Consider the following 22,488-nt stretch of genomic DNA (forward strand, 5'->3'; position numbering starts at 1 on the left):
TGATTTAAATCACAATTTAAATCATGATTTAAATCACTAGTAAAAAGGCTTGATTTAAATCAACTCGATTTAAATCATAATTTTTAAAGAGCAACTGTCATCTCTGCTACTCCTTTGACCCACTGTTGACTCACCGATAGTCCCAGTGTTGCAGAATATACAGCCTCATGCTATATAACTAAGCTCCATTTCATGCTGAATAAACTAAATTATTTATGTATCTTAAATAGAAAACTATCTTACGATAGATTTTTACCCCAAAAGTTTTTTATTAAAATAAATTCAATAAAAATAAAAAAAAATCCGATTTAAATCAAAAAAATCCGATTTAAATTAAAAAAATCTGATTTTTTTGATTTTTTTAAAAAAATCATTGATTTTTATCCACCCTGACTGTATGAGTGTATAATGAAAGACAGAATATTTGTGCACAAACAGTTCTGGCTCCCAATACGTCACAGAATTTCTATTCATGAAATAGCAAGAAAGCCTCTAAAATAAACATTAAAATGTATCTGTATAAAAGTCACTAAAATATACAATGAGAGAAAATCCCATTTCCTACTAGCACTGATGATATTACCTAGTTTGGATAATGAAATGTCTGAAAACAACCAAGCTAAAGAGAGCACCAAGGACCCCTCATCTGTATAAAAGCACCCACATTTTTTGGATCAGCGGAACTTCCATTGATCTCTAGCCTTTTACATGCAAGCAAGTTTTCTTTTATTCAATTATTCTTTTACAAATAATGGTTAATACATGACTTAGCTTAAAATTTAAAAAAATGTCCAGCCTGTTAAAATTTGTCCTTATTAAACATACTGTCACAGGAAAGTTGTGGGCTAAGTGAGCGGCTGATACAATTGGATTTTCTCTGCTCTCCTTCTCTATGCTTTCTGCTCATTGTCCCCATCATGATCTCTCAACTAGAACAGGTTAGGAGATAATGCAGAGTGATGGCGCAGAGTGTGGGAATCTATTTTGCTGGCAGATGCTATTTCTTCAGGGAGAAAAACAGTTTGATACAACCCTTGTGTTTTGTTGTCCTAAAAATGTAACAAGAAGATCAAAAGAACATGTTCATGAAAAAAAATGTCTTTGTCATCCCCATGTTGCCTACTCAGATTGATTTACTTGATTTTTTTTTCAGCATATAATCAATCCTGTACATTATTGTTGCTATTATTATCTAATGTATTAAAATTGTACATCAGCAAATCATTCAGACTCTTTGTAGCTTATAACAAAACCTCCAGAGTAAAGAAAAAATACATTGATTTAAACCACAATCCTAATGTACTTCCTCTAACACAATGTGCTTATAGGTAGATTTCCGGGTTTGAAAAAAACACACTGGTGGGCATTTTTATCTATTGACACAGAAGTGGTTCTGCAGTTATAGCCTGGAAGTGTAGAATCCACCACAATGTAAACAGTGGGCGTACAAAATACAGAATAACAGAGTTGGAAGGGACCTTGGAAGTCTTATAGTCCAACCCCTTGCCCAGGCAGGAGACCCTATACCATTCCAGACAAATGGCTGTCCAATCTCTTCTTAAAAACCTCCAATTATGGAGCAATCGCAGCTTCTGGAAGCAAGCCATCTATCTCACTGATTAGTTGTTCTCACATAATCTTGCATAATTGTAATAAGTTTGAGTGTTTTGCTGTGATGCTGCTCACAGTTTCCTATCAGTTTTTGGTGATGCCTGTCTTCAAAGCTGGTGAGGGCTTCATAGTAAAGGGCTCACCATCACGTTGTGTCAGCAGCTGCACCACCAGTTCCCTTGGCTGGATATCACAGTGTGGTTGGGTTTCCTTCACACTTATAGTATTTATAGTGTTCTGGAATTCATCTTCATCTAAGAATTCATCTTCCCATATGATGGGAATTCATCTCATCATATGAGTAACAAAAACTTAATAAGGATGGTGAAGAATTATTTTCTAATAGTTCTCTAGAAGGGATGTACTTTCCTGAGCTTCTGGAAGGTCATTTTCAAGAAGACTACTGTGACTTCTATCCTTGGCTGTTCCAAGCATAAAACTAAAGACTCTGCTCCCTTCACCTCATGAAATATTTTATTTATCTATTTATTTTTATTTATTTTATTTTGTCGAGTACATATTAGATAATATATATAAGTATAAGCATGAATTGAATACATAAAATGAATACAATTAAAGGGAACATTAGGACAAGGATGGTAGGCACTCTGGTGCTCTTATGCCCGCCCCTTAAAATGTATGTATGTATATGTACATATACATATACGTATATATGTATGTATATGTGTATATATATATATATGTGTGTGTGTGTGTGTGTGTGTGTATATATATATATACAGTATATGTATATATGTCTGTATATATATCTGTACACACACACACACACACACACACACACACACATATATACACATATATTATTTTGTAATTATTTTTTCTTTCCCCGTTTGGAAAGTATGTAGATACAGTGTTTTTTTTTTTTAAAAAAATGCCAACCTTTCAAAATTGTATCATTCTTATATATTGAACCTATTGATCAAATGCCAAATTTTCTTTATATATATATATATATATATATATATATATATATATATATATATATATATATATATAGATGATGAAGCTTAATTGCTTTGGAAATACACATACAACATTATTCTATCAAAATTAAGCAGGTCAGAAGTGTTCGTATCAAGAGGGCAGCTAATGTGTGCTTAAAATTTGATTTTGATTCTGTATTAATCCCCGTTGAAGATGACAGAATTTATTCCACAGTACTGAAGAGTAAGGAAGAAATGCCCAGTATGTAAAACTATGAATAGCAACAAAGAGACAGAAAGTCATAGTCCAAGGTATTCATATAATTTAGACTTAGATATTTCCTTTCCTTACTTGAGTCCTTTATTTGGTTTACTATTTCTTGCTTCCTTTCTATGCTTTGCATACGGTTGCTTAATCTGTGAGGGGATAAATAGCATAATGGATATGTGTGTATGTAGAATCAATAGAATTAAATTTTGGCTGGATTTTGCCCATACTGTTTCAGAGCAAGTCACAAAGATTCTGAGTCATATGTTTGTTTTTAAGTATCACATTTTCTTCCACCTCCTTTTCCACCAAGTAGAACAGCTTAATAGAAAATAATGGATTTTTAAAATATCTATCTGTCTGTCTGTCTGTCTATCTTTCTACTATCTATCTATCTATCTATCTATCTATCTATCTATCTATCTGATGCTTTTCTGGAACATTTTATGCAATAAAAATAATTTTTGAAAGAACACAGCTTGAGCATTAAAATTGTTACTTGCTGATTTTAAAACAGCTACCAAAGAGGAAGAAAAAAAAATCCTATTTTTTTCCTCCACATATTTCAGGGTGTAAGTTGCAAAGTCCATTTTTGGAAATAAACAGTATAGTTGTCAACACATTTGCTTGGGAAAAAAAGTTTTGAGAATATCACAGGAATTTTAAAGTAAGCTTGCTTAGCAGATCAAAACCTATAATTCTGATGAATTTGGGGTTTAATTAGAGAAAGTATTTCTACCTACAGGTTCTTTTCTGCATGTCTGTCTCTTTGTCTTCTACTGCTTTGAAAGGTGTGTGGGTGAGGAAATATTTTCTTTTGTAAAGGCAACTCTCAATTTAGTACTTAATATTATTCCTATTTATTAGTTGTTATTGCTGTTCTTTAGGAAAGGATTGCGTGTAGCTGTGTGATCTTTCAGCCACCATCTCTATTAAACAAGCTGTGCAGTTTGTGAGAGATCAGGACAGGTAGAATGCACAGCAGGCGTCTGATTTGAGCCAGTTACTCATTTGCTGAGTGTTTGTGTTTATGCAAAGGGGCCTCTTCCTGCATATTTAATCTAGAGTAAGGCAGTGGCTTTTGTTGTGTTTAGACCACATACCTTCACTTCTTCCTTACACTGCAGCCAATGTTGAAGCGGAGAAAGTCTGGATAGTTAGAAGTGTGCCTATGGTGTTTCAGGATTCTCAACTTTTCTCACTTGGTTGGGAATTACTGCTACAGTTCAAAGCTTCTTCATTAATGGGTAAGTGTATATACTGTGAAATGCCACTTCTTGTCCACTTCTTAACTAACTGTTCAGCATTCTTAATTCGAGTTTTAAAAGAGCCTTAGTTTTAAAGGGTTAGTTGTAGCCGTTGAGATTGCAGACTTAAGCTTTTCTGTGTAGGGTCTGTTCTTCCCTTGCACAGAAAAATAGCAAAGAGTAACATGGCTTTTTTGGAAACTGTTAAAGAACATATTTAGCTTGGTTTTTTTTCTGATATGTAAGTTGTTTGGATGATTTTTTTGTTTCCTGAAAACTTTAAAATAGTATACAACATAAGTTCTCTCTCTCTTTCTCCCCCCCCTCCCTTCCTCTCCCCCCCCTTCTGTGTGGGAAATTACAGAAGGAATCTCATTTTTGTATCCTCAGCTACACTCCTCAATTTTTAGTAGGGATTTTTTTTAATGTGCAGTTTGTAATTTTTTTGGCTGATATTAATAGCACACTAGAGAAGTTAACTCTGATGCAAGCAGTAACCGAGCTACAGCGTAGGAAACCTGTTTATATAGGGGACAACAGGGTTGGAGGAAGATGACATCGCTGTTGCTTCTTCAGAAGGGGCATAATTTGCATAATGGCATCCTACTTTTAACTGTTTACAAAAGCCAATTTAAAGATCGCTTGCTGTTGCTTTTAATCAAGACAAAATTGCTGCAGCATGTTATTTTACCAATTGTGCGACCAGTCCATTTCTAACTGAATCTGGTTCAGAAAAGAATAAAAAAGGAACGGGGAGAAAACCTATGACTGAAATGTCTCAGAGAGGGACCATGCCATCATATTCATGTTACTTGGAATGTTTTAAGATTCCAGATTCAAAGGAAGAGTATGTGTTCCTGGTGGTGTTTTTAATGAGAAAATGAAAAATAGCTAATCTTTAGCGCCTTGAATGGCAATATATTCTAGGTTTGGTGAACAGAGAGATATTACTCTTTGGATCAAAAATAGGTGTTTAGGTTACCAATTAACTATTTCCTTCATCTGAGTGACTCTTCTCAAACAGAAGAGTGTGCTGTTCTACCACATGTTGCAAGTATAAGGATCTGAATAAAATTGCATCAGTGATATTAAAATGTGTAAAGACTTTCTGGGTTTTTTTTTTTTTTTTTTTTTGAATGCAGAATAACACACAAACTCAGGAACATTTTATTAACAATAAGATTCCTAAGTTTTTTTTAATAGCAACATTGTAAATAGCTTATCTAATTGTAAATGTATTACTTTTATAGTCTCTTTATGAGGAAAAAGCACCTCAGTCAAAGCGCCTTATGTGATTAGCGCTATTGTATTCTTAAATTTTGATTGATAGAGATAATAGTTTTCACTTAAAAATACAGACAGGTACTTTAACTTTCCATGACAATAGCTATTTGCATTTCTTTTATCTTTTTGTTTAACATTTGTGGGGGTTGGGACAGATTTGATTATTAACTCTTATTGCACACTGTGGTAAATGCTAAAACAAAGCTTTTGTTACGATTTCAAAGGTACAAGAGCAAATATTGTTTTTATTGCTTCGGTGTTTAAAGGCAGTAAAGGGATACCTCAAAGATAGTTTCACATGACCACAGCCAAGGTTATTGCTTTGCGGGAAGGTAAGAGAATAATCTGCCAATTCTGGGGAAAAAAATCTAGGCTTCTATGTTATGAGTAGCCTGGAAGCAGAAGCAAATTTGCCAGAAAGACAGGAAAGTTCTTCCTTGTGTAAAGTCCCTCTTCCTCCTTAACATCAAGAGTGAAACTGTTAAATTCACTGGGATTTAAAATTGGCTGGAAGGAAGGACAGTACAGATTTGTGCAGTAAAATAATCATGCTATGGCATATTGGTAGAACAATAAAATGTGTATTGTGTCAAAACCTGAGAACAAGCTAGACTTTTTAATGTAAGAAAAGAATGTATTGGATATGTCAGCAAATGTATTTATTATATCAGATATCACATACACTGTAAAGCTGAAACCTAAAAGCTTATATCATACAACTTAAATGGAATCTTTACGGAGTAAATTAGAAGTCTTTTTTTCCCTCTTGTTTTAATTTTAATAGAATGGTTAATAGAATAATTCTAAAACAATTGCAATGGGGTTGAAAATGGTATTAATGACTAGATAGTAGAAGAGAAGGAAATGTTGAGAAAGATTTGTTATTTGATTTCCTAAGAACTGTCAGATAGGTATTCTGCATATCTCTTGATTGCATCGTTGATAACTTTTAGAGAATATATTGTGGTCTTCCAGACTTCCACCAGGGTGAGCTCTGATGTATTATATTGAATCATAGAAAATAAAAACTCTGCTGAGAAAAATACCTTTTAAGGGTAATTCAGTGTGGTTGCACTATAAACAAGATTTATATTTAAGGTTTCTTTTAGCTGTTATTATTTTTCAAATAAAATGACTTAATCCTGCTCTGAAAATTATCACTTCAGTTTTGCACAAGAACAATGTAACGTATTCATGTTTACTTGGAAGTAAGACGAAGTGTGACATATGGGATTTGCCTCTCATTAAAATTTTCAGGATTACAGTTTAAATTTGGATACAATCTGAAATAGATTGCTAGGAAATGAGCACAATTAAATATAAAAAAGGACTGATGTAACTGAATTACACTATTATTGTACTCTATATAAAATAATTAAATATTTTAAAAATAAACTTTTATTATTTTAATACCACCGTTTTCTTTAGCATAAGCATCCAGTACTGTCACATTTTCAAAATTACAAAAACAAAGAAGGGAGCCAATCATTCCATTTTATCATTGACTTAAGTGAGAGAAGAATCTGATATAATTGGGCAAACTCTTCAGCGTTGTAATAATTTTTCATGCAGGTTACTCTACTTAAACATGGTTCTTTTGAATTTATTTAGGAGAATCCGATTTTATTATCTTTCTACTTTTCATTTACATTTTATCTTTTCAGTATACAACGTGATTTTATAAACTTTTATAAACTATTACGTTCCTTTACATAATGTTGCTTTCAAATAATTTTAGCATATTTTATCCATTTAAATAACAATAGGTAGGCCTTGACCAAAAACATTTGGATGTTGCTAATCATCTAGATTCATTTTTATTAAGAAGGAATGCTGATACTTTTTTTTTGTCCCAGTAGCTTTTGAAACAATTGATGGAGGTATCCTTCTGAATTGTTTGCTTGGATTAGGCTTTAGGGGCATTGTAACACTGTGATGGTTACAATTTTTGTTGTTCAGGCTTGTCTATAAAAATGTTTTAGATATTTAACACCATGGCCATTGGGTTTGATGTTCTATTTTCCATTTGTCCCTTCTATTATTTTATACTGAAAACTGTTCAGGAAAGTTCTCTAAAGCTTCCTTATCAATAACCATGAAACAGTGATTGCTATTTGACCCTAATCCTCTCCCACCCATACGTCCAAGGAAACTATTACTGTAATACCTTTTCATGTTGCCTCAGTAGTGGGTTGTTTTCCAGGACGTAACGGTGTTTTTACAAGCTATGTTGAGTTTTCCAGTTTCTGAGAAAGTTTGATCTGGCAACAGTTACTCATACCTAAATCACATCATATATAGATTACTACAGTATATAGGACCCTGCTTTTAAGAATATATGGAAGCTACAATCATTTCAAAAGGCAGCCACTATTAATTGGTACCCAGTATAAAGATTGTACTAACAATTACTGTATTTTTCGGAGTATAAGACGCACCTTCCTTTTTTGGTGAGGAAAAGAAGAAAAAGAAATCTGACTCTGCCTCTGAGCAATTTTGCCTCATTGCAGCAAACAGCAAACAGCCTGCTTTACTTTCATTTTTGTTTTCAGCATAGCTTGATTAGCACAAGGAAAAAAAAATCTGTTCCAGCAATTTACGTCTTTGCAGCAAGCAGCAGAGTCCTGCGCAGAACAGCTGCGAGCAAATCAGCTGAGAGTCGGGAGGCCGATCCAATCAACTTGTGCTAATTAGCCTGTGGTGAAGCTGAAAGGAGCTGTTTTTTCTTGCTGTTTGCTTGCAAGGAGGTAACTGCTGCAAGGCAGAGACCAAAGGGTGGGGGCCAGTGAATGGGCGGGGCTACATTCGGTGTATAAGAGGCACCTAAATTTTTACCCCCTTTTAGGGGGGAAAAAGGTACGTTTTATATTCCGAAAAATACAGTATGTTCCGTGCTCAAATCAAGAAGGTTGCCTTAAGTTTTGATGTACAGTACTGAATGATTTGAAATTCTACTTCCTATTGCATTATGAACTTGTCCAATTATTAAACTGTGTCTAATTTGAGCAAAACTTCCTCTTCTCCCATCCCTCCCCACAATGGCTTCACTTTTCAGAATATCAAAAGGCGCTTCTCCTGTAGTGCTCTGTGGATGATCATCTACCTCTACTCTCTTTGATATTGGATTGAAGAGCTAAATCACATCACGTTAACTGGCTTATTAGCTTAATCTAGTAAATAGCTGGTTTGTTTGTTGTGTTTATATGCCACCAGATTCAACAGAGAAGACTCTTGGTGGTTTATAATATTAAAACATAAAGACCAATAAAAACTTAAGCAGTCATAAAAGTGTTAAGTAATCATTCATTTCTTGAAGCAACTCTGATATTTTCCAGAAGATCAGCAATGAGGGTACCGATCCATTCTCAAGGAAGCAGAATATGTTAAGGCGATGGGATAGAAATTAGCAGAACATGATATCTAGTCATACCTTAGGCATAAAGCTAATTGGCTTTCATGCCTAAAGTGACCTTGGACAATTGGACAAGTCTCTCTTCTCAGGGCAGGAAGAAGAAATCAATGGCAAACCAGTTATGAAATCTTGTCAAGCAATGATTTGTCCAGAGAGCCACAAGGGATCAACATTGGAAACACACACACACACACACACACACACACACACACACACTTCTTTTATCTTTTTGTACACACACACACACACACACACACACACACACACACACACATATAATTTCAATATGATTTATGTAAATATATTTTCAATATGATTTATGCCTCAATGTGTTATACGGGCTCAACCAATCAGCAAATGATGATTACACTAATAAATGGGTAAATATATATCTCCATCTCCATATATTAGTGCCGTGATGGCGAACCTTTGGCACGTGTGCCAGAGGTGGCACGCAGCACCCTCTCTGTGGGCACGCGAACCGTTGCCTCAGTTCAACTCTGTTGCACATGCGCGCGCGCGCCTCCCACTGGTCAGTTGGTCTTCGGGTCTCTGCTGTGCATGTGTGGGGGTAGGGCACCTATGGGAGGGCTGCACGCACATGCGGGGGGGGGTTGGAGAGCATGCAGAGGGCACATGCGCATCTGCAGAGGGGGCATTTTGGGAGTTTGCGCACGTGCACTTTAGGCACTCAGTCCAGAAAAGATTAGCCATCACTGTATTAGTGTAATCATCATTTGTTGATTGGTTGAGCCTGCACAACACATTAAGGCATAAATCATATTTAACAACTACAATGGCAAAGTTTGCTAACTTTCAAGGAAGAGATGGCAGCCAATATTAGGAAACTTTCTGTGTTCCTAAAATGGAGGCAGGATTATCAGATGTATGCATTTAGAGTGGAGTGGAGTGGAGTGGGGTGGGGTGGGGTGGGGTGGGGTGGGGTAGGGTACGGTAGGGTAGAATAGAATAGAATAGAATAGAATAGAATAGAATAGAATAGAATAGAATAGAATAGAATAGAATAGAATAGAATAGATGGAAGGTCCTCTAGTCCAACCTCCTGCTTAGGCAGGTACCCTACCCCACTTCAGACAAATGGTTATCTTAAAAACTTCCAGAATTGGAGCATTCACAACTTCTGGAGACAAGTTCTTCCACTGATTAATTGTTCTAACTGTCATGAAATTTCTCCTTAGTTCTAGGTTGCTTCTCTCTTTGATTAGTTTCTTCTCTCCTTGATTAGTTTCCACCTATTGCTTTTTGTCGTGCCCTCAGGTGCTTTGGAGAATAGCTTGACTCCCTCTTCTTTGTGGCAGCCCCTGAGATATTGGAACACTGCTATCATGTCACCTGATTCTTCTAGACATACCCAGTTCCTGCAACCATTCTTCATATGTTTTAGCCTCCAGTCCCCTAACCATCTTTGTTGCTCTTCTCTGCACTCTTTCTAGAGCCTCCGCATGTTTTTTATATTGTGGTGACCAAAGCTGGATGCAGTATTCCAAGTGTGGCCTTACCAAGGGATTATAAAGTGGTATTAACGCTTCATGTGATCTTGATTCTATCCCTCTGTTTATGCAGCCTAGAACTGTGTTGGCTTTTTTGGCAGCTGCTGCACACTGCTGGCTCATATTTAAATGGTTGTCCAGTAGGACTCCAAGATCCCTCTCATAATTACTACTATTGAGCGAGGTACCACATATACTGTACCTGTGCATTTTGTTTTCCTTGCCTAAATGTAGAACCTTACTTTTTTCACCATTGAATTTCATTTTGTTAGATAGCGCCCGATGTTCAAGTCTGTCAAGATCCTTCTGTACCTTAAGCGTATCTTCCGGAGTGTTGGCTATTCCTGCTAGCTTGGTGTTGTCTGCAAATTTGATGAGTTCCCCATCTATCCCCTCGTCCAAATCATTGATGAAGATGTTGAAGAGAACTGGGCCTAAAACAGAGCCTTGGGATACCTCACTGCATTCTTCCCTCCATGTAGATGCAGTTCCATTGAGCACTATACATTGAGTGTGGTTGGTCAGCCAGTTACGAATCGATCTGGTGGTGATGCTGTCTAACCCACATTTTTCTATTTTATCTAATAGTAGGTTATGGTCTACTTTATCAAATGCCTTACTGAAGTCCAAGTAAATTATATCGACAGCATTCCTCTAGTCCACTAATTCTGTCACTTTGTCAAAGAATGCAATAAGATTAGTCTGACATGATCTGTTTTTGACAAACCCATGTTGGCTTTTGGTTATTACTTTGTTTGCTTCTAGATGTTTGCTGATTCGTTGCTTGATTATCTTTTCCAGAATCTTGCCTGTTATTGAGGTCAAGCTGATAGGTCTGCAGTTTCCTGGATCTATTCTCCCCCTCCCCCCCTTTTTTTTGAAGATGAGAACTACATCAGCTTCTTTCCAGTCCTCTGGCAGTTCCCTGGTGCTCCAGGATCTTTGAAAGATATAGTTCAGTGGTTCTGAGATCTCATCTGCCAGTTTCTTCAGAACTGTATGTTGTACAGGGTGTAATTCATCCAGTCCTGGTGATTTGAACTCGTCTAGGGTAGACAGGTGCTCACTTACCATTTTCTTCCCTATTTTAACTTGTGTCCCTAATATGTTTAATATGAATCAGTTGCATACATTCATTCATCTTATCTAATTAAAAAAGGTAAAACAAAGGTCTATAATAAAAAAAACTGGGATATGAGATATATATCAAGGAAAAGGTGATAATATGCAGATATTATCATATGCATGTATTATCAGAGGAGGCCAAGCAAAGAAATCCTACCAGGCAAGTGGAAGTCAGCTTATATTGTATAAGATATATTTTCAATGAATTTATAGAATGGCCCATATTTAAGTGTTCTGAATTGAAACAATTGTACAGTAACCAAATTAACCCCCCTGATTTTTATAAAAATTAAATGTCTATTGCATTCACTGTATTGTATTTGAAATTAGCACTGTCTGTCAAATAACTTAGAAGACATTTTATATTTATCCTGAATGAAGTCAAGGTACTATTATTAGTTTTATCTTTGTGGCAAATAAACAATTTCTAACTTATACCCTGCAGGAATTAGAAAATGGCAGAACATTGTGTTTTTTAAAGGATTACATTCTTTTTGCGTAAGAGAGAATAAGCGCTTTACATAAAAGGATGGGGATATAATCAATTTGTTGGGTAACTCAAAGCAATAATAATAGCTATAATAAATAAATAATAAAAAACATAATCTGGGGAGGGGGTAAACAAAAGCAACAACAACAAAAAGAACTGTTCTAATGATAAAGATAAAAGAATAAAAAGATAAAAGAATTAGACTCGGTAGATGGATACAAAGAGATGAACCCAAATGTAGCCATATCTGTGAGAACAAAGGAATCAGAGTAATATATTCCTTAAGTGAAAATAAATGGCTAGCCAGCAAGATTAGGAAACTTTGCGCTAAAGAACAAAGTGGGTCTCATCTTCAGAGTTTCTCTTTGCTCCCAAAGACTGTTTTGTTTGCTGAACAAAGCTTCTCAGCGACTGGTACTGATAACTGTCTATCTTGTGACAGTCAACTTTTATTAGCTCTCTCTGAAAATCATTCACCATTAAACACAGTTGGATTCATTTGTTATTTTGTTTACGTTTGCCCTTGTTAATGGTGCCAATGAAAATATCTTTAGTGTTGTCACTACTTCTGATCAGCCAGACTCATTGTTGTATCCATTTTGTCCTCAGGGTAAGAAGAGTGACTTTTGGGGCCTGCTGAACCTGAAGATTGCTTGACAGAAGTTTCTGAAAAGGTAAATAAAAATAAATTCATTTTTTTTCTTACTTGGTTTTTATTGCATTTTTACCTTGCTGGTCTGCTTGTCCATAAAAGCACCTCATCACACAGACATCAACATTTATATTTCCTGACATTCCTATCTAGGAATAAAATGAGCCTGAGAGCATCAGTATGATAAAAATCAAAATTAGTAGACTATCCTGCAACTGTGTTTATCCTACAACTGTGTTAAAATCATACTTATGCAGTGGAATGCTGTTTATGTTTATGCAAAAGTGACTACTGTTTTCAGTGAAAATTGCTTCTTAATGTTAAGAGTAGTCGCCTTGCAATTCAATCCTTACAAAACATTATAAAAGTTTTGTTGTTATGTTTCGTTTATGTTACGTGTAGGCTTTGTCATAGGCTTGGCTGGTAAGCAAGTTTGTTAAGTTTGTTATGAGTGATGGCAGAGTCTTTTCCGCTAGAAGAAGCAGTGAGTAGGATGGTTGGATTGTATTCCTAAAAGAAATATCACTCACTCATCTCAAGCAAATTTATACAGGAGAGTAGCCTAAGGCTGAAATACAAGGAACATTTGATTCAAAGTAACTTTGATTGAAATCAAGGAAACTTAAGATCCCAGGTTAATCTTGTACAATAGGTTGCTTCCTGCGATTCACTGCTATTTTTGAAAGTTCTTGATGAGAACCAGAGTGAAGCTAATGATGCGTTAGAGTATTCCTGTTTCTCTCTAATTTTGGAATACTTTTAAAATCTGTTTGTATATAGGTGCGCCTCTTGAATAGTTAATGATTAATGTCTTTGTCTTGGTAATGGTATCAGCACTGTCTAAAGAAACCTATAGTTTTTCCATCTTAGTACATTCAGAAATATTTGCTTTAGGAGTCACTACCTAAAAGCAAGTACTGTTGTTGTTCTACTTTACATTGGATCTTAATATAATCTGAAATGCAAATGAATTTAGACTATATGACAGGAGAGGCCATCTTTGGAAGTCAGTGAGAATACTGGATGTTTTCTATAAAAGGTTTTGTGGTGGATGTGGTCAGACAGAAAACATCTGTTTACCAGAATAAAAGCTGGTGAAGTTACTACTTACCATTTAATAGGCTTTAATCAGAGGTGGGTTTCAGCAGGTTCTGACCAGTTCTGGAGAACCGGTAGCAGAAATTTTGAGTAGTTCGGAGAACCGGTAGTAAAAATTCTGACTGGCCCTGCCCCATCTATTCTCTGCCTCCCAAGCCCCAGCTGATCGGAAGGAAAAGGGGATTTTGCAGTAACCTTCCCCTGGATTGGGGTGGGAATGGAGACTTTACAGTATCCTTCCCCTGCCACGCCCACCAAGCCATGCCACGCCCACCAAGCGACACCCACAGAACCGGTAGTAAAAACATTTGAAACCTACCACTGGCTTTAATACATTTTCCCCCCCATACTTTTCCTTCAACTTGTTCAAATAAATGAACAAAAAGGCAGGCAAACAAGGAACAAACAGGGATATGTCCATATGGGCCCCATGTTGCCTTCTTATGGTACATTGTTATATGTTGTTTTGCATTATACATGTACTATTCTGCACTTTATTGTATTATACTGTACTTTCTATAGGGGCCAACATTTGTATATTATATAATATTTGCTACAATTCAATTGTAAATATATATTTTTTTATAATATGAAATATTTATTTTGAAAATATCTAAAATGATATATTTATCTAAAGAATAAATATAGGCTTACTGCTTGCCTTTTTATGTTGATAAAAATATTATTTTGAGAGCTGCTTCTTCAAAATAATATGGTATGTTGAGAGTTCACAAAGTCACCTTTGCATTACAGGAAAAGTATGATGCATTTATCAACCCTGTTTTGGTTTACATTGTCACTCTGGTTGAAGTACTAATTGATTTAATTGTTGATAAGTGACATCAAGGTTTTCAGCAGGTTTCAATAGAATGTGAACTGTTAATAAGTTCAATAAATGGAATATATTTAAAATCAACTGTAATTATGGAATGAACAATAAAGGTTGTCATACAATAAGATATTCAGAAACCACATTTATGATAGTTTCCATTTTGCACTAAAGGGACCACTTTGAAGTACTATTTCCAAGTTTGACTAACCATGAAACTGAGGTGATTCAACTTGAGTAAATGTCTGTAGAGCAGAACATAGAAGCCAGAATGGAGGAAAGTGCAGTTGTTTACACAAGTGTGTGTTATTTCTTTGATGCATGAAAGGGAAAACACTGTCAGAAAAAACAGTTGACAAAATCTTATCTTCAAGTCTTCTCATTGCTACCCATTGCCACATTAATGTATCTTTGCTGCTGGCCATCTTCTTCTTTTTCTTTCCAAGCATGGATCATAGTAGCATGATAAAAACTGAATGTTCAGAGCACCTTCCTACAATTAAATCACATGGAATAGTTATGTACAGTCCTCAACTTTAGCAGTTTATTTAGTAACTCTTCAAAATTACAAGGACACTGAAAAAAGTGACTTATTACCATTTTTCACATTTACGACCATTGCACCATCCCCATGGCGATGTGATTAAAATGCTTGGCAACTGACTCATATTTATGACAGTTTCAGTGTCCCAGGCCTTGTGATCACTTTTTGCAAAATTCTGACAACCAAAGTTAATGGGGAAGCCAGCTTCAATTAATCATCAATCAACAATTGTGGCAAGAAAAGTCATAAAATGGGGCAAAACTCACTCAACAAATGCCTCACTTAGCAACAGAAATTTTGGGCTTAATTGTGGTCATTAGTCGAGGACTACCTGTATAGACACAGAGATGATCATGCTGTAGTCTCATTCTCTTTAATTGTGCATTTACTAAAATGTTAGCATAGTCTCTGTGTGAGGCAGAACTGAAGAGAGCAGTGTTCATGATGTAGCTCCATGACTGTGCTGAGAAAATAAATACACAAAGATGCCTTACACAACATCAGTAATGCCTCTTCTGATTTGTGTAATAACTTTTCTAGGTGTGTGACATATTTCCCCTCCTCACTGCCTTCTGAAAAAGCCAGGTACTAAATCTGGTACATTGTAAATACAGAATAAGATACAACTCATATTAAACTGGTATATCGATTTCTGTCGTCATGCATTCCTCTCAAGTCCTGCCAGGCTGCCTCTTGTGGCAGGAGCACAATGATGTAATGGACAGAAGGAATAAGGAGGAAGAGCCACAACCAAGGCAACAATCAGATAAAGTTGGAAATGTTAAGGAGTAAAACTGAATGGGACTAAATGGTGAAGGAAAGAGAAATGAAGCAGGAGACAGACTTAAAAGTTTCTCCCATTTCAATGATTTACACTGTTTATAAAATAATCCCTATATAAATGGACATCACCAGATATCCACACAACTTAAAGAGGCTATATTATTGGTGTAAGGAAGAGGAAAAACTGAGTTACAACAGCAAAGACATAGCCAGGGGCTGGTTGATCATAATCTGTTTATGAGCAATTTCCAAGTCACGCTAAAAACAAAAGAAGAAAGTCAGCCAATGTCCATAATATGATCTTGAGCTTACACTCACCATTTTCAAGGAGAATATCAGGAATCACTTTGAAGTCCTGAAGCTCATTCGTATGGAACCACAAGAACTGAGGGATGAAATCAAAAGAAATTATTAAGGATGATTATCAAAAGGGACTGCCAAAGAGCAAGACACAGAAGAATGCTAACTGTAACAGGTAACAGGTAACAGATACTGAAAATTGCCAAGTAGAAAAAAGAAGCCAAAGCCAATAAAAATAAACAAGAAGAAACTTACCAAAAATTTTTTGGAAGATACCAGAAACAGTATTACAAACAAACAACTATGCAGACATTTAAAATCGAAACAGATAAGGAAAAACAACTGAAGTTTCCAAAAGTCAGAAGGAAGTTCGATTGGACTACATTGGACAGATAGTAATTGATTAAAAAGATTAAAGAAAAATGGTTTTAAAATTGGAGAAGAAATCTCAATAACCTATTTTATGCTGATAATCCTATTCTAATAGTTGAAATCAGAGGTGGGTGTCACATACTGTAACAACCGGTTCACCCAGCAACAAGTAATGTGAGGGCGCGCGATATCCTGCATGTGTGCAGCATCACAAAACACAGCAATTAGCTCATGCGCGCCATCCACACGTGTGTGCCGTCAAAAAAACAGCAATTCGCTCACGCATGCCTTCTACACATGCGTGCGGCATCAAAAGCAGTGATATAGGACGGGATTGCACCCGGGTGGGTGGGCGGGCAGGCCCACCCGCAGATCGCAACTACCAGTTCACACAAACCGGTCCAAACTGGCAGCAGCCCACCACTGGTTGAAATGATCAGTGCACTCCAGTAACAGAGGTCAAAAAGCACAGAAAAAAAATTGAAAACTAAGATTAAGATTATAAACTAATGAGAATAGCTAGAGGAACCAGTTTCATGGATTGATAGTCACTGAAGTGGTGGAAACTTTCTCCTTCTGTTTTGAATCTTAGTTCAGTGTTTTTACAACTCTGCTCTAGTAATGAAATTCAAGGAGAAAAAATGAGATTAAGATTAAATATAAATAAGTCCAAACTAATGACAATATGTACAGCAACCAATCTTAGAACTAAAAATGGAGACACTGCAGTAGAGAAGACTCCTGACAATATCATAGATAACTAAGAAAACAAAGAAATGAACGGCAGAACAAATCAATCCAGAATTCTCACTTGAAGAAAAACTGACAATTCAAATTATCTTATTTTGCCTATGTTCTGCAAATATTCGGCTGCTTCAAAGACTTCATTCTGGAAAGGTATAAAAGACAGAAAAGGAGACCACCACCAATATTAAGAATGAACTATAGTGGTAATGGGTGTACTGTTGTAAGACTAAATAGTAAGCTGGGGGCTATTCATCCCAATGAAGGTCTGCCTGTTTGGTTGATATCAAAATGATGGCACATAATTTATTTATTTATTTATTTTATTTAAATTTGTATACCGCCCTTCTCCTAGTGGACTCAGGGCGGTGCACAGCCAAGTCTTTCAGTTTCCTACACATACACTTTGTTCACTTCAGTTGGATGTATAAAGCCACAGTGAACTTCATTGTTACAATGATTGATTCAGTTAAAAGTGGAAAATTCAAGCCCATTTGTCAGGAAATGTATGGATGCGGCTGAGGAAGTAAATATTCTGTTAAAGCAGTTCTTGAGTTTTTTTGCAATATTTTTTATGTATTTTGGGATGGGAACACTATGAAACCTGTGTAGAAATTCATATTTTTAAGAGTTATGTTTGTGTAGGAGTTTGTTATACAAAATGAGTGAATTTGTCCTGAGTGTAACAAGCTTCTCTATATAGGTAGTCTTCAATTTACCACCACAATTGAACCCAAAATTTATGTTGCTAAGTGAGAAATTTGCAAACTGAGTTTTGCCCCATTTTATGACTTTTCTTGCCACATTTGTAAAATGAATCACTGCAGTTGTTAAATTAGTAACACAGTTGAAAAGTGAATCTGGTTTTCCCATTGACTTTGTTTGTCAGAAGGTTGCAAAAGGTGATCACATGACACTGCAACCATCATAAATATGAGTCAGTTGTCAAGCATCTGAATGTAAATCACATGACCATGGGGTGCTGCAACAGTCATAAGTGTGAAAAAGGGTCCTAAGTTTTCTCAGTGTGTTGTAACTAAGTGAACTAAGGGCTGTCACTAAGTGAATTGTTGTAAGTCGAGGACTATCTGTACAGTATATCTATCAGGCAACACCATGAAAGTGGATAGAGGTTCACCATATATTTAAATGTACGGAATAAATACGGAATTAAGAGGGACGTGGTAGCTCAGTGGCTAAGATGCTGAGCTTGTTGACCAAAAGATTGGCAGTTCAGCGGTTTGAATCCCTAGTGCCGCGTAATAGGGTGAGCTCCTGTTACTTGTCCCAGCTTCTGTTAACCTAGCAGTTTGAAAGCACATAAAAATGCAAGTAGAAAAATAGGAACCACCTTTGGTGTGCGCCTTTGGCATTTAGTCATGCCAGTCACATGATCACGGAGACGTCTTCGGACAGCGCTGGCTCTTCGGCTTTGAAACAGAGATGAGCACCGCCCCCTAGAGTCAGGAGCGACTAGCACATATGTGCGAGGGGAATCTTTACCTTTACCTTAATACGGAATTATTTTTTTCATTATTCTAGTTTTCTGGCTTTTCATACTTAAAGTGTATGGAATTTTAAATTTACGTTTTAAATTTCACAAGACACTAGCAATCTAGCAGTATGAACTTAAGATTCCAGATTGCATTTTTTTAAAGTGTGCTTTTTTTCAGTATAAATAAAATTGATTTCTGGATGTATTGGCATCTTACCATTTAAGTCTGTGCAATTTTTAAAATCTACATTACACTGATTTTGCGTTTTCATTATTCTGTTGCTCCAGCCAGATGTTCTCAAAATAACTTAGATTACATTGCTTATATAATTCCATTAGTATTCCAGTCTTTACATAATGTGGGAATAATAGAACTGTTATAAAAGTTATTTGGAATTCACGAAGTTGAGGAAAATTTGGTCTTTTCTAGATGTATCTGATTTTTACAGTGTTAGTTTTACACCACAACATTAAATATGAGCGTTCAAGAAATGGTATGTGGATCTTGCTTGTTTGCTTGCAACTATACAAAATTCACTATATATTTGTTATTCAGTATAACAAATATTGAATATTTGTTATATTCAATATAACAAATTGAATATAAACAAGGATTATGAAAAATAGTGAACAATAAGAGCAAGAAAAAGCACAGTAAGATATGTGAACCAGAGGAAAGACCCTCAGATAAAGAAAAATACTTGGCAATATCAAAATGCTATGGGAAGTACTAAATGAGTTTCATTATGTGTTGGGTGCTGGAGAGCAAACCTAAAAGACTAGCTAGTGAATATAGAAGGAATAAGTTCACAAAGTATTTTATAACACACTGCAGTAATTCGAATCAGATACTGCCAGAGCATGCATGGTTTGCTGCAAGATTATCTCTGTCCATATGGAGCCCATAGTTGTTTTATCAGGCTAAACTAATAAGAGGTTTCAAAGCCACCAAAGGTAACTGTTTCCATAGTGATAACAATTGACTGAAAAGTAAAATGTGAATTTTTAAAGGAAATGCAAGTCTTTCCAAAGTAAGATGAATACTTTCTAACCAAATATACATTTACCTTTGAAAGGGATTAGGTTTAAAAGTAGATAAATAGCAGTCTAGTAATAAACTACTACAGGTAGTTTTTGACTTATGACCACAATTGACCCAAAATTTGTGTTACTAAGCAAGACATTTGTTAAGTGACTTTTGTCCCATTTTACAAGCTTTCTTGCCACAAATGTTAAGTGAATCATTGCAGTTTTTAAGTTAGTAACACGGTTAAGTGAATCCAATTTTCCCATTGACTTTGCCTGCTTGAAGGTTGCAAAAGGCAATCACATGACTCAGGGACAGTGCAACCATCATAAATATGTACCAATTGCCAAGCATCCAAATTTTGATCACGTGACCATGGGGATGCTAAAGCCGTCATAAGTGTTAAAAAATGGTCGTAAGTCACTTTTTTCATTGCCATTGTAACTTTGAACGGTCACTTAGTCTTATAAATTGAGGACCACCTGTATTTAAGTAGTAACCCCTTTTCTTTTGCAATGTTGTTCCTTCTGAAATGTGTGTCATGCTTACAGTTACCAACATTGGTTAAAGATCCACCATTTAGTCCTTTCATGTATGAAAGTTGTATGTATAGTGATAAGTTGTACATTTAGTAATTGCCTCATTTAGCCACTATTTGCAGTTTGATGATGGTGATGAAAAAGTAACTTTACGACCAACTTTCATATGGCTGCAAAGCAAAGGCAAGTTGAAATAAGAGTGTAGTCAGAGTTTCATCTTCTAATTTGCCTTATAAATTAATAGGATTTTTTTTGTTTTTTTCCATTTTAGTCTATGAGTAATACTTAGTATTTTAATTGGTTGTAAACTGCTTTTATATAAATGAATAAATTAAAGGTGTGCTTCAAATCCAATACACTATTTCAGAATTTTTTAGGAAATTAATCAAATTGAACTCCTTCAGAGGACTAAATTCTGATTGAAATTGAAGAAATAAAAGCTTTATGACATCCCTTGAGCAGCAAGGTAGAACAATAAATAAAGAGATTTTGGACCTATCAATAAAGGAGAATATTTACAGCTCAGGGTTGAAATGAGAGGTCTTTAATGCTTTCTGAGCTTGGTTGCTTTCTTGCAGATGATGACATTACCTAGTTTGGCTAATGAAATGTCTTCAAGAAAAACTAAACAAAACCCAAGCACAGAGAGCACCAAGGACCCCTCATTTGGAGATAACCTTTTAATTTTGATTTTCTGTAAATAAAAATCCCTGTCGCTTTTTTTGATATAATTTGATGAAATTGATAGACTACTTAATTTCTTCTTTAGGGATTAAACCTACTAACTTTCACATTGATAGATAGGTTTTTCCTATGCTTGCCTATATAATGTCTATGCAAAGTGCAGTTGCTATAGAGGTCCTGTCTAATTATAGAAGGTCAAGTGTAGGTGTTTTAGAGCTGTGCTCCTTTCGATTTATTTTTAAAAAGAAAGGAAAGTCCCCATGACTTTATTAAAATGAGAATCCCACCCTCAAGAGCTGTGATTGGAGAACCTCTGATGAACCACTTCCTGTGGATCTTTAAACCACTTTACTTCTCTTTTATCTCTTTCCAGGCAAATGCTGTTTTTAGAGCTGTGCAAAACATTTGAAAGGGGCCCTTCATAGAATGCACTGATGCACAGGAAGAGACTCTTCTCAATATGTGAACAATTGTCCTCAAGGACACTTGAACAACTGCTTAAAAAGAGTTTCCTAGTTACAAGCACATTCTCTTGGGTCCCTGTACTTTGTAAAGAGTCTTTTGAATGTCTTTTTTGGGATCCCCATTTTTGCTTCTTTTTGGAGACAGTGTCTTCCTTTCCATAGTACTCAAAAGCTCTGGATTTTTCTCAAATTCTTACCAAAAGTCAAACTGGTTCTAGTAATTTTGGAAGTCTGTGATTCAATTCAATGAGTTATCAGATTGGTCCAAATTCAAATATTCCTAAATTTAGAATGTAGAATTCATCAGAATCTGGTACTTAACTGTTAATAACTACTGTATCAACATTTCCATCTTGAATTGATTGAGAATAGAATTGCCCTCATGTTTTTTTTCAGAAAATAAAAACATTACATATATAGCACTTACTAAATTGTATTGGGGCTGGAAATTTACTGGCTAACTTTCATCCTGCAGAGAATAGGCATTAAACCTTCAGGAGTAGATGAATGTAATGGAAAAGATGAGTGAACCTAATTTAAGCGATACTATTGACATTAGAATGTTAAATTTGGACATTTATGATGAATCCTATTAGTGTGTTACTGATTATTCATTAAAATAGAATGGTTTTTCTTTAGATGCCTATAATAAATGTTTGGTATTCTAAATTTTCTGATTGTTTAAAAGAAAGCTGATTTCAGTATAAAAAGAGGTACAGTATAAAAAGAGGTAAAAAGAGGTACAAACATTGAAGAAGCATTTTCTTTCAAGTTATTTCTATATTTGAAATATTATTTTAGTAAATTCCTTCTCTTCCCCCCTCCATTTCCAAATAATTATTTAAAAGTATCTACCAGCCAGCCAAATTTGAACAATGTTAAGTCTTATGTAGTTCAACAGATGGAACTATTTACTACATGTTTTTTTCCAATGAAACCAGAATTAAAACTTATTGTTATTGATTAGGCTTACGAAAGTTAAATCCATGCATTCTAAGTTGTTTCTCTACTCAATTGGTCTTCAAAATAAGACACTAAAGTCAAATGGCTCTGGGTTTGGGGTTC

At 35.5% G+C, this 22,488-nt stretch overlaps 1 protein-coding gene across 21 annotated transcripts in view; it reads left to right on the forward strand.

Moving 5' to 3' along the window:
* Window positions 1–22,488, forward strand: part of FOXP1 (forkhead box P1) — a 631,964-nt gene that overhangs the window by 268,373 nt on the left and 341,103 nt on the right. For all 21 annotated transcript variants that reach the window (XM_034440573.3, XM_060684181.2, XM_034440574.3 and 18 more), the window contains exon 5: window positions 12,502–12,566. The gene's annotated coding sequence lies outside the window, so the exon portion shown is untranslated. The remainder of the gene's footprint in view (window positions 1–12,501; window positions 12,567–22,488) is intronic.

Source organism: Pantherophis guttatus, chromosome 2, assembly GCF_059756535.1.
Source record: "Pantherophis guttatus breed Tessera chromosome 2, ASM5975653v1, whole genome shotgun sequence".
Lineage (NCBI taxonomy): Eukaryota > Metazoa > Chordata > Lepidosauria > Squamata > Colubridae > Pantherophis > Pantherophis guttatus.